Raw genomic sequence first — 11,644 nt, 5'->3', positions numbered from 1 at the left:
GCGCAGTCCCTAGGAACAGCTCTGTGAATTGCGGTTCACCCTGAAGGACCGCGGCTGAGGAAAATCACACTAACCAAAGACAAAAGGCACGGGCCACCATTTACACAATACACTCACATGTGACATTCCCAGAGGGTTCTTACCTGTATGTTTTACCGTTTATAGAAAGGGGATAAAAAAAAAACCTTGTATCACGCATGGTTTTGTGTGCATTAGAAGATCTGTTGGGTATAAAACAGACACTGCAATAATTGTAATGCAGTACAACAAAAAAGACAGACGTGGCAGGAATGGAATGAGACCGACATCATGAGGTCTATTATGTCTTAATGGCCAATGTTGTCAGCAACAACAATGAAAGATGGATGATTGGACTGTGACATCTAGTGGCAACCAGCTGATTGATGGGCTGTCAGATTGGAGGTTTCTCATACACAGTTCATGTGTCAGCCATCAGTCTTTTATAAGCATTATTGATTAACACACACAAGACAATTAAAACTATCATTCATCCACACATGTAATTAAAACTGATGATAGTCACATTTTTACATACAGTACTATGCAATCAATAATCATATTGATCTATTAATTGCTGCTAACCTGTGTAGTGCTTAAGGCACATTTGTGAGCAAATAAGATGTTTCCCATAGATCAGACTATAATAAGCGGTCATCACAACAAAAGCTGATCTTCACAAACCCTACAGGAATTGAGCCTGGAGAGTCCTGTGTGGAAACATGTTTCAAGATAAGTTGCAAAATATCATTTGTTCTGTGTACTTATGACATACATCCAAGTGAAACAGATTAATGAAAAAATATAGGACGAGGACTTGATATTTGGTTTTTGATTGGATGAAGGCAGATCTGAATAGAAGCTTGCAGTTGATGAAGTTAAGTTCTTTAAAATCCCTCATAAAATCATAAGTTCCTAAATTTCTAAATATTCTGACATTGGTGAGACATGCATATTTTGTGGTCTTTTAGAAGAAACAGCTGCCCATTTATTTCTTAAATTGTAATATAACCAATAAAGTATGATTTAATTCTTATTTATTTTTAGTCCTAAAGAATTAAACCACTCCTATGTACTCAAAAATAGCATTTTTATTTTGAAAACCCTTGTCATTTAGGCCTCTCTTGAATATAGCCAACTTCATTATATTGTATGCAAAAATTGTCATTCAATTTCATACCTTTTTAATTCAGCTCCCTAATTTCATACTTCAGACCTATAAATAAATGTAAAAAATAATCATAAATTTTTTATTAATTTATTTGAAGATGTAATTTACCTTTAATGCTGTGTTTTTGTTTTGTTTGTATATGCGAATCCATGTGTTTGTTTGTATATTTTGATCTTATGTCGTTGTTATTGTATCATATTCGTGAAATGAATATGTTCCCTGTTCATGTATAAACTTTAAAAATACATAGCTACATTTTGATAAAAAATTAAAATAAGACATTTTTTAAAGGAAACATGCATAGGTGAATTGTTCACGATAACATGATTAAAGATGCATTTAGAAAACAGATAGACTGAATTTCCATTTCATTTCATGTCGACTTTATAGTAACTTATGAAAAGTAGTACAGGAAATGAAAACATTTGTGTAGACGATAATAAATACTAAGCTGGACAGTGACTCAGTTTTCGCTGGTTTGAAGAGGCTTAGATGGTTCTATTCCACATGCTACTATTGTGTGATTAATTAAAGACTTCACAGTCCCTAACTTATGGCCTTGACTCTTGTGATTATCTCAAATCGCACTGCTTCATAAATGGATACAATATATAATACCATGGACAAGGATGCCTGGGGCATAAGTAAGTAAAACCTGGGCAGATTAGGAATGGGAGAAACTCATACTCTGATGGTTTGATATGGTAAATCATGTTAATTTCCTCTTGTGAGTAATACTTCTTTTTGTGCAGCTAAAAAAACAAACAAAAACAACAAAAAAACAAACACTTTGCCTCCCAAGAGGACATTCTTTCTCAAGATGTTATTTTTGTTCAAATCTCAAAGGCTTGCAGTTAAAGTTTATGAGGGATTGAAAATGGATAATTAGCATTTAAATGATCTAACACTTGTCTTTTTTTCTCCGCCGCGGCTGTGACTGTAACCTTCTGTGATGCGCTTTCATCAGACAGCACTTATGTTCATCTGGCTGGGGAGCTGGCGGGGTCTGTGACTGAGTTAAGTCTTCTGGTGTGGAGGCTGCCAAGGGGTCACTTCTTATGGACTCACAAGTTGTTGAGAATAAGCTTGATAAGAAATGGCCAACTGTTCAAACGCTGAGATCACATATGAGGTTAAAACCGATTCTTTGCCTGAGGAGCCGGAGCAGAGGCGTATCATTTCAGCAGGGTCACTGCAGGTGTCGAGTGACTGTGGGCATTCCCAGCAAACAAAGCATGTGAAGTGTGAAAATTCGCCCGTTTGCCTGTTTAATTATTCAGGGAACTCATTAAGAAGAGTGGCCTGCTTTTAATATAGGTTAATAAAAATTTTTATTTCCGAGCCTTTGATAAGGCTGATGTAGTCATGCAAAGACAATAACACGTGCTCGCACAAAATAGATAAACATGAATGGCTGGATGGAGAGTATAGGACCGTGGAGGATTATTCTGCAGCCGGGGTCTCTCTCTCTCTTTACCTACTGAAGTAATCTCCTCCATCTTCTCTTCTGCTGGGCTCTGTACCTCACTGATTAACACAATGTCTAAGTGATTGACTGCAGTCATTATTTAAACGGACGTTACCTCGCCGGGGAGGTTCAGATTGCTCTCAATCAGCAACTTCTTCACACAATCAGCGTCTGTTTCACACCTGGAACACCCATGTGATGAAAGTACCCATCCACACCAATTATTCCTGCTAATCTGCTCCTGTAAGTGCGAATGACGCGGAATACACAACAGAGCAGTGTCTTAAAAGGTATTGTTCATCTATAAATGAAAACTCTGTCATCATTTAGGCCTACTTTCTTTCTATTCTTCCATAGAACACAAAAGGAGATGTTTTGCTGAATGTTCAAGATGCTCTTTTCCATAATGAAAGCAGGCAGTGTCCACTTACAGTGTCCAATTTACTGTTGCTCAGTAAAATTTTGTGGGTGAAAGAGTTATTCCAATAGGAATCCATGCGATCAAGAGTTTTGCATGAAAAATTCCCCATGCAGATTTCATCATTTTCAAGTTCCCGTGAATTTGTCATGCTGACCAACAGAAAACTGCTTGGTTTGAAAGTGACTTCTTCACTATTGACAATATATATATTTTTGCCCTCAGATTTTGCTGACATTTCGCTAATGTGACTGCACCTCAACAGAAAGTCCATTACAGTGGCAGAACTCCACTCTGTGCTGCTCAAATCGCTACAATGCTTCCACTATGGGGTGTATCTATAGTGAGCATGTTTAATGTTCTTTTTTTCAGCACACGGCCAATATACATGTAATCGTCATATACACACGATTACAGTTGGAAAAATGCAGCTTTGTTTCCGAATCCCAAATGTAAAGATACAGTGTCAATTTAATAAACTTTTGTAAACAAAACAGGTTTATTTACAGTGGAAGCATTTAAACTTCATTAGAAGTAAGAATGAAACATTATATTATGTAAACAATATGTTTCACCCATAAGTCCCCACATGAGTGTGAAGCTCATCTCCCATAGACCTTAGTCATGGTAGCTTCATATTTAATTTTTGACAGAAATGAAAATGAGGCTGTAAGGGATATAACAACAGTGCATTCAACTGACTGTACCATTGTTTTGAAAGTTGCAAGTCGTGAAAATGACATGATCTAGGACCTTTATAAAGCGTTTTTCTCTTTACTCCTCAAAGCCTCTTTTTAATCAGTGTTAAATTCAATATGGCGTCTAACCTGACCATGGTCGAAAGGAATTGTAATTGTAAACACCCGCTCTGCTCCATGCCAGTGGACACACACTGTTTGTCTTAAGGTTCAATTTCAGACCTAAATTTAGGCCTGGGCGATAAAACGGTATCGATATTTATCGACGGTACACCTTCTTCGCTAACGATATAAAACATGTTCGATATAGGCACCTGCTCTGAGTGATGCAGACAGCACACACAAGCATGAACACATGCTGAATTGAGTGCTGTGCCTGCCTGTGATGAGGAGATTGTGAATTTAAAAAAATTAATATTATAGTCGAATTTAAAATAAACATTTGCATTTGAATGCAAAAATAGTACAATCAAATGTTAGGTGTGCATCAGGGAGCGTCATCAGTGGAGCACGAGATGCGGTGATGATGATGATGTAGTGACGTTGTTGCATTTTAATGTTTTGTTAGTCTAGCCCACGAGCAGCAATGAGGAGATTGTGAATTAAAAAAAGTGAATATTATAGTCGAATTTAAAATCTCCTCAGTTGCAGCGTTATGCATTCAAAATATTAGAGAAATATAGAAGCTCAATGCGGAGAAGATCTTGATTAGGTTAAAACCGAAACCAAGTCATTCACACAGACCGCATATTCAGCACATTTTTTAGACGGACAAGTACGACTGCTGCACTCGCGTCTCACACAAGAGATGTAGTCATGCAAAGTTAAAACAGTTTAATTAAGGACGTGGCCACTTGAGTGACAGGTGGACTGCCACTCTGCTCCAGAGTGTGAAACTCGCTAGACTGTGAAACTTAGAAAAATGGCTTTAAAGATTTTTATTTGTCCAGAAAAAAATAAGTAGGACACTGGAAATTAGAAGTTTTAATGAAAATGATCTCAAACTTGATTTTTACCACCATTTTGAAGTTGAGATGTCACGCCAAGGCAAAAGGCAGTAGCTTCCACATTATATACAATATTTGGGTGCTGATCACCATTTACAGAATCATTATAACATCTGCATAAAATCTAATGATCATTGGCTAGGCTATATAGTAATGGAATTTTTTTAAAATTCTGACCGTAACAACCAGACAAAAAAGTTAAACGTGAGTGGATACCGCTTTGCAACTAATTTATTTGCAATGTTTGCTAACATTAAAGGATGCAAGACATACTTAACCTATTGTTTTTACATCGAACTGAATGAAAATAGCGTAACCTTAGAACGACTTGTGGATTGATGTGAACGCCAGCAGGAATAATGCTCAGAATGATTGTGAATTAAACATCTCCGATGACGTTCATTGCAATGTTTTTTATCGAGTTACAAGAAAAGGTAGGAAAGGATTTAATTGCGAACAGTAACTGATTTTATGTGATACGCTGTCATGGCATTCGACTCCTCACACATGCAGAAGTGGGCAGCCTTAGACAGAGCTGGCATCTGCATTATAAAAAGAAGAAAAAAAAAAAACTTTAAAGATTATTTGCGATTAATTATTGTTGCTAAGTTATCTAGTCGTTGCTTGTTTACAGTGCTTTGTTATATCGAGCAGTTTGTTAGACCGCGATCTAATTTGTTTGCCTAAAGAAGTGCCGACAGATGTATGAAAGTACACAAGTCACACCGTAATTTAAAAGCGCAGACTTTAATGTACAGTAAAAACAGAGGCAGAATACCGTATAACTCCAGGCTGGCACAGTAATGACTTGTGGATTGATGTGAACGCCAGCAGGAATAATGCTCAGAATGATTGTGAATTAAACATCTCCGATGACGTTCATTGCAATGTTTTTTATCGAGTTACAAGAAAAGGTATGAAACGGTTTTAATTGCGTACAGTAACTGATTTGATGTGATACGCTGTCATGGCATTCGACTCCTCACACGTGCAGAAGTGGGCAGCCTTAGACAGAGCTGGCATCTGCATTATAAAAAGAAGAAAAAAAAAAACTTTAAAGATTATTTGCGATTAATTATTGTTGCTAAGTTATCTAGTCGTTGCTTGTTTACAGTGCTTTGTTATATGGAGCAGTTTGTTAGACCGCGATCTAATTTGTTTGCCTAAAGAAGTGCCGACAGATGTATGAAAGTACACAAGTCACACTGGAATTTAAAAGCGCAGACTTTAATGTACAGTAAAACAAAGGCAGAATACCGTATAACTCCAGGTTGGCACAGTAATATTGACAAACGGCTAAACAGATGCAGAGCATTGTAACTTAAATTGAGCGATCTAAAACAAAGTCAAAGAGCGGTAACTGATGATACTGTGTTCTGCCTTGGTTTCTCCTGGGCTTTTCTCAAAGATACTTTTACACATGACAAACACTTGAGTGTGCACAAACACTTGTTGAGTGTGCACGTAAACCAGGTGGGGACACAAGGCCCTTACTGGAATATGCCAACGAAAAATCGCCTTCACTATCCAGTGCGATAAACACTGTTTAGTAATCGGCTTCCCCGTACGAGGTTTCATCCAAAATATGAAAAGCTGATCACTCTCCCTGAACCCTCTGGTTCTTTCTGTATAAATTCGTAAAGCACGCACTGGGCACAATGCATTTAACTTTTGCTGTTCTGATGAAGCAAAAGGTGGTGGATAGAAGGCTCTTAACTCAAGAGGAATGATAGCATTAACTAATTTGGGCATGAATGCAGGATTAGGTTTCAGAACTACCTCTGCATCCCCAGACATGAACTGCAAACACGCTGGGCGCGCGCCCTTCATGAACCTGCATACCAAAGGATGCTGCCCCACAGTTTTGTTATCAAAACCAATGTGGCAAGCAGATATAGCAGCCAGAAACACTTTTATTGTTGAAAACGCTTTCCCTTGGTCTATCAAATCCTGAGGAAATGATAGAACAACTGCCACTGAACACTGAAAGGGAATCTCGGGTTTAGTTGTGCACCAGCGCTCAAACACGCCCCATTTGCATTCATAAAGAGACCTAGTCGATGAAACTCTAGCATTTTGTATGGTTCTAATAACGCTGTCAGACAGACCGGTTGTATTTAAATTGAACCACTCACAGGCCAGGCCCATAGTGCCAGGCGTTCTGGATGAGGATGAAAAATCTCCCCCTCTGCTTGTGACAAAAGATCTCTGCGCAGCGGGAGAGACCACGGGTCTTCGTACAGCATATGTATGATCTCCGCTAGCCAATATTTCCCTGGCCACCTCGGAGCTATTAATATCAATTTCAGTCCCTCCTCCCTCACTCTGTAAAGTGTTGTGGATATTAACGCTATCGGTGGGAACGCGTAAAGGAGAGTGCGAGGCCATTCGTGCGCCAGCGCATCTATCCCCAGAGGCACGCTCTGATCTTTCAGAGAGAAGAACAGGGGACACGGAGCATTGTCATGGGACGCGAACAGATCCACTGTAGCTCTGCCATATATGCTCCACATCTGTTCGACCACTTCCCTGTTCAATTTCCACTCCCCGTAGAGGGGATTGCCCCTGGACAGCAGATCCGCACCCTGGTTCATGACACCCTGTACGTGCGTCGCTCTCAGGGATAAAAGATTGGCATTGATCCATAAAATCAGTTTGCGTGCTAACGTGTGCAAAGAAAGTGATCCGAGACCTCCCTGTCGGTTTATGTAAGCCACAACTGTAGTGTTGTCCGTTCTCACGAGAACATGATGCCCTTTCAGAAAAGGAAGAAAATGCTTCAGCGTCAGAAAAACGGCTAGCATTTCCAAATAGTTTGTGAAGATTGGTCAGTTGTTGACCCCATCTTCCATTCACTATCCTGCCCTCGTGAATGCCCCCCCAACCGGACAATGACGCATCTGTTATGACTTGTCTGGCTCGAACCACGCCCATGGGTACCCCTTGAACCAGAAAGGTCGGGTGTCTCCACTGACGCAGTGCCAAGACTGCCTCTGACGTCACTCTCACTCTCCTCCGGGAGTGACATAATGGGTCCAGCCCCTGAGACGCTACCCAGCATTGAAACTCTCTCATGAACAGTCTGCCTAAGGGAATAACTATCAGGGCTGAGGCCATCAGTCCTAATAGTCTGAGGCATGTGCAAAAGGAGACCGTTTCCCCTCTGAAAATCGGTCATGCAACGAGTGAATTTTCTCACCCTGTCTTCCGACAGTCGCGCTCTGAATGTCACCGAGTTCAGTGACAGCCCCAGATATGTTATAGACTGTGTGGGAATTCAAAGCTCTTTTCGATGTTTAATTTTAAACCCAGTTTCTGTAGATGTTCCAGAAGCATAACTGTGTGTTCTCTCGCTTCTTGCTCTGACCGAGCTGTCACCAGCCAGTCGTCTATGTAAGTAGCGAGACGAATGCCTTTCTCCCGGAGCGGAATCAGGGCCGCTTCTGTACATTTTACAAACACCCGGGGGCTGAGAGACAAGCCGAATGGTAGAACCAGATATTCGTATGCCACTCCAAGGAAAGCAAACCTTTCCTTACGTCGATTGACGTAAACCAATCGCCCTGGCGCACTAATTTTAGGAGTGTAGAATGAGTGAGCATTCTGAACTTGTACTTCCTTAAGTATTTGTTCAGTGCACGCAGATCTAATATGGGACGAAGAGCTTGAGTCCCTTTCTTTGGGATGAGGAAGTATCTCGAGTAAAACCCGCTGTGGCTCTGCTCGGGTGGGACCACTCTTATTGCCCTTTTGTTCAACAGAGAGGAAATTTCTTCCTGAAGAACATGCTTTAATTCTCCCCGCACCTGAGAATGAATTATATCTTTGAAATGCGGGGGGGGAGCGGCAAACTGCAGTCTGTACCCGAATTGTATTGTCCTTAATACCCAGCAGGACTGTGTGCATTCTCGCCAACTGATTATTCGCAGTGTTCTGGCGCCATCGTGTGGCTGAGTCATGAACGAGTTTGTGGTCAGTACTGCGCATGCGTGGGCACTTTACGCTTGGACAGAGTTTAAGTGTCTCATCACCTCTAAGGGAGCGATAACTCCCCGAGGTGATGTTATAATGTGTTCTGTTAACATGTTTTGCAAAATTTTGGGGGGGAATTATGTTTTGCAACATGTTCTGGGAATACAGTGAAAACTTTGAGTTTTGAACATGAAAAGTGCTTGTGACTAGTGGGTGGGTGTGCACCACTGCGCCATCTCTTGTCCTTTTCACTGCTCTGCTTCCCCTGGCCCAACCGGGCTCTATTTTCCACACAGAACATCTGGGAACTTCGAAACTCGTCCCTTGTCGAACGCTGAACATCTGAGGGTCGGGAGCTAGCGAACAGGTGGGCTGTGGGCTCCTTTCCCCGGGGAAGACCCCATCAAACTGCCTTCTTCCTCCTCGCTCCCTGAGGATGGGAGTGAGGATGAGGTTGAGGAGCTGGCTGGACCGCCTGAGCCGTTGCAGGTGGATAGTTCTTCCTTGGCCAGGCAGTTCTCTGTTCTGGGACTCCGCTGTGACCCGCTGCATTCACGTTCGGTCTCTGCCGTCTAGGAATGCGATAGCTGGGGGGTGGGCGTGAATGTAACTTGTGCGAAGGTCTGCCGAGGTGGCGGAGTGGGTGCGGTCTGTGCCTTTCTAGGCATACAGAGCTGCAAAGCCTCATCATCCCTCTTCTTTTCCTCGCATCTCTTTTGCATCAGTGTCAGAGCAGAGCCAAAAATGCCCTCTGCGACTACCGGCGCGTCCAGGATGGCTTCTTTTTCCCTGTCAGAGAGATTCGCCAAGTTAAGCCAACGTCCTCTCTCTTGAATGACCATTGTGGCCATGGCCTTGCCCGCGGCTTGAACCGCGCACCTCTGAAGACGCAGAGAAAGATCCGTAACGACACAGATCTCTTCCCAGTGCGTCTGACCTGGCATGGTCGACGCTTCGTCCTGCAATTCCGCTTGGTACGCGGTCAGCATAGACAGAGAGAGTAACTGCTTTATAAGCGTGTTTCATCATGCTTGACTGGAAACGGTCCACTTTGGATGGCAACGTCGGATTTGCAGCCGCCATGTGCTTTGGGTGCAAGTGCGCAGCAACTAATCGCTCCATGGGGGGCATTCGGAGAAGTCCTACCTTCTCCATTCCCTCCACATCGAGAGCGGATCCTCCCTGCATGGGCATTTTGCTGGTGAACGGTTTGTCCTTCCAGGTCACCGCAACCTCCTCCAGGAGCTCTGGAAACATAGGAAGGAGCTGCCGTGCTGCCCGTTTCGCTCTCGGCAGCCTCTTGCCCTCGTAGCGAGACTTTACGGTCTCTGCTACCACGGTCGGCCACGGAATGTTTAGTTTCTCTGCAGCGATTTTGCACATCCTGCAGATCAACAGTGAGAAGAGGGGATGGTGCCCCGTCCGCATCTTCCGTGGATCCCGCCGCGGTGAGGGGTTGTGCCGGGAGCGCAGAGGGGAGGAAAGGGGAGTCCTCGAAATCTTCCTCTTCTTCAGAGAGAAGTCCGATTGTCCCTCTTCCTCGAACTCAAGCACGCGCCTCTTTCTCGTCCGTGCCGAGCACACTGGGCAGAGGGACGCAAACGTCAAGCTGTTCACCCCAGGATAAAGCTGCCGTGGTGGGCAGCTCTACAGGGATGGGTACCTGCGGAGTGGCAGCTGGAACGGGGCTAGGTGACATGAGGGGATCGTGGCCTGACAGGCTAGCTTGGCGTGCTAGCCTGCGACGAAGGCTCTTCATAGTGAAGCGTGCGCAGTGTTCACAGGAACCGAGGTTCTCGATCGCCAATTGGGCATGTTTCAGCTCAAGACATGCAGAGCAGACCTGGTGTGTGTCCTTGCATGAAATTTTGTTCCCGCATGAACAAAGTCGCACAGTATCTCCCTTACTAGTCGGGACAGTCTGCATTGCTGCAGCCATCGTAATATCGAACAGTCCTTGCAATCGGCTGGAATGCAAATTGAAGGAGTCAGGCGAAAAACGGCGTGGAGGCCAGTTGTTCGTCCAGGAGTTCGTTAAAAGTATACCTAATTTGTAGGCTTCTGGTGTGAAGCGAGAAGAGATTTTTTAATGTCGTGGTGATGTTGTGTTGTGCCCTTTATACTGAGGGGTGGGGAGGCCACTCCCAGACACAACGTCACGTCTGCCAGCCAATTGGGGCTGGCGTAATGTAATAGGGCTTCTAGGAATACGTGGAAGGGGCGTATCCCATAGTGAGACACCAAAACCTATGCTTGAAAGAGAACATAGACATAATAAATACCTAGACGCCTCATTGGCCGCACGTCAACATCGCCGCCATATTGGTGAAGGCAACTCTCATATCGGGACAGGAGAAAACATACCTGACTCGTCGGCAGTTTGGGCATCTACAAACCGTCGCACAATAATAAAAACAGATCTCGGGGTATTATCTTTCACAGGTAAGACTGAACAGTTGTTTCTGTATGTTTTTTTGGTCATTTTTAGCTTTATGTTGACAGTTTAATTAGCCACCAGTGTCATAGCTAGCGATATCGCTAGTAAGCTGTGAAAGTCGAGACTTTATATGAAATCAAAGTTTAAATGAATTCTTAAGTTTTAACTTTTATATTGTAGTTTATATCATAAAGTAAATTGTGTTATGAGCACAATATGTACAGTTAGGGTTGCCAACTTCAGAAAAGGAAAATAAGGGACAATCGTGGTTTTTCATAGAAAAATAAGGTACAGAATAAGGGATACACACACAGGCCTATTATATATATATATATTAGGGATGGGCGATATCTTATCGTTTGCGATATACCGGTAAAAATTCTCCACACGATAAGAATTCGTCTTCCCGCGATAATAACAATAAAGTCTAGTTGTTGACATATTTCTGTGTACGA

Source organism: Sinocyclocheilus rhinocerous, unplaced genomic scaffold (assembly GCF_001515625.1).
Source record: "Sinocyclocheilus rhinocerous isolate Xijiao unplaced genomic scaffold, SAMN03320098_v1.1 scaffold735, whole genome shotgun sequence".
NCBI classification, from domain to species: Eukaryota; Metazoa; Chordata; class Actinopteri; order Cypriniformes; family Cyprinidae; genus Sinocyclocheilus; species Sinocyclocheilus rhinocerous.
The sequence above is the reverse complement of the archived record's forward strand: the minus strand, read 5'-3'. Positions refer to the sequence as shown.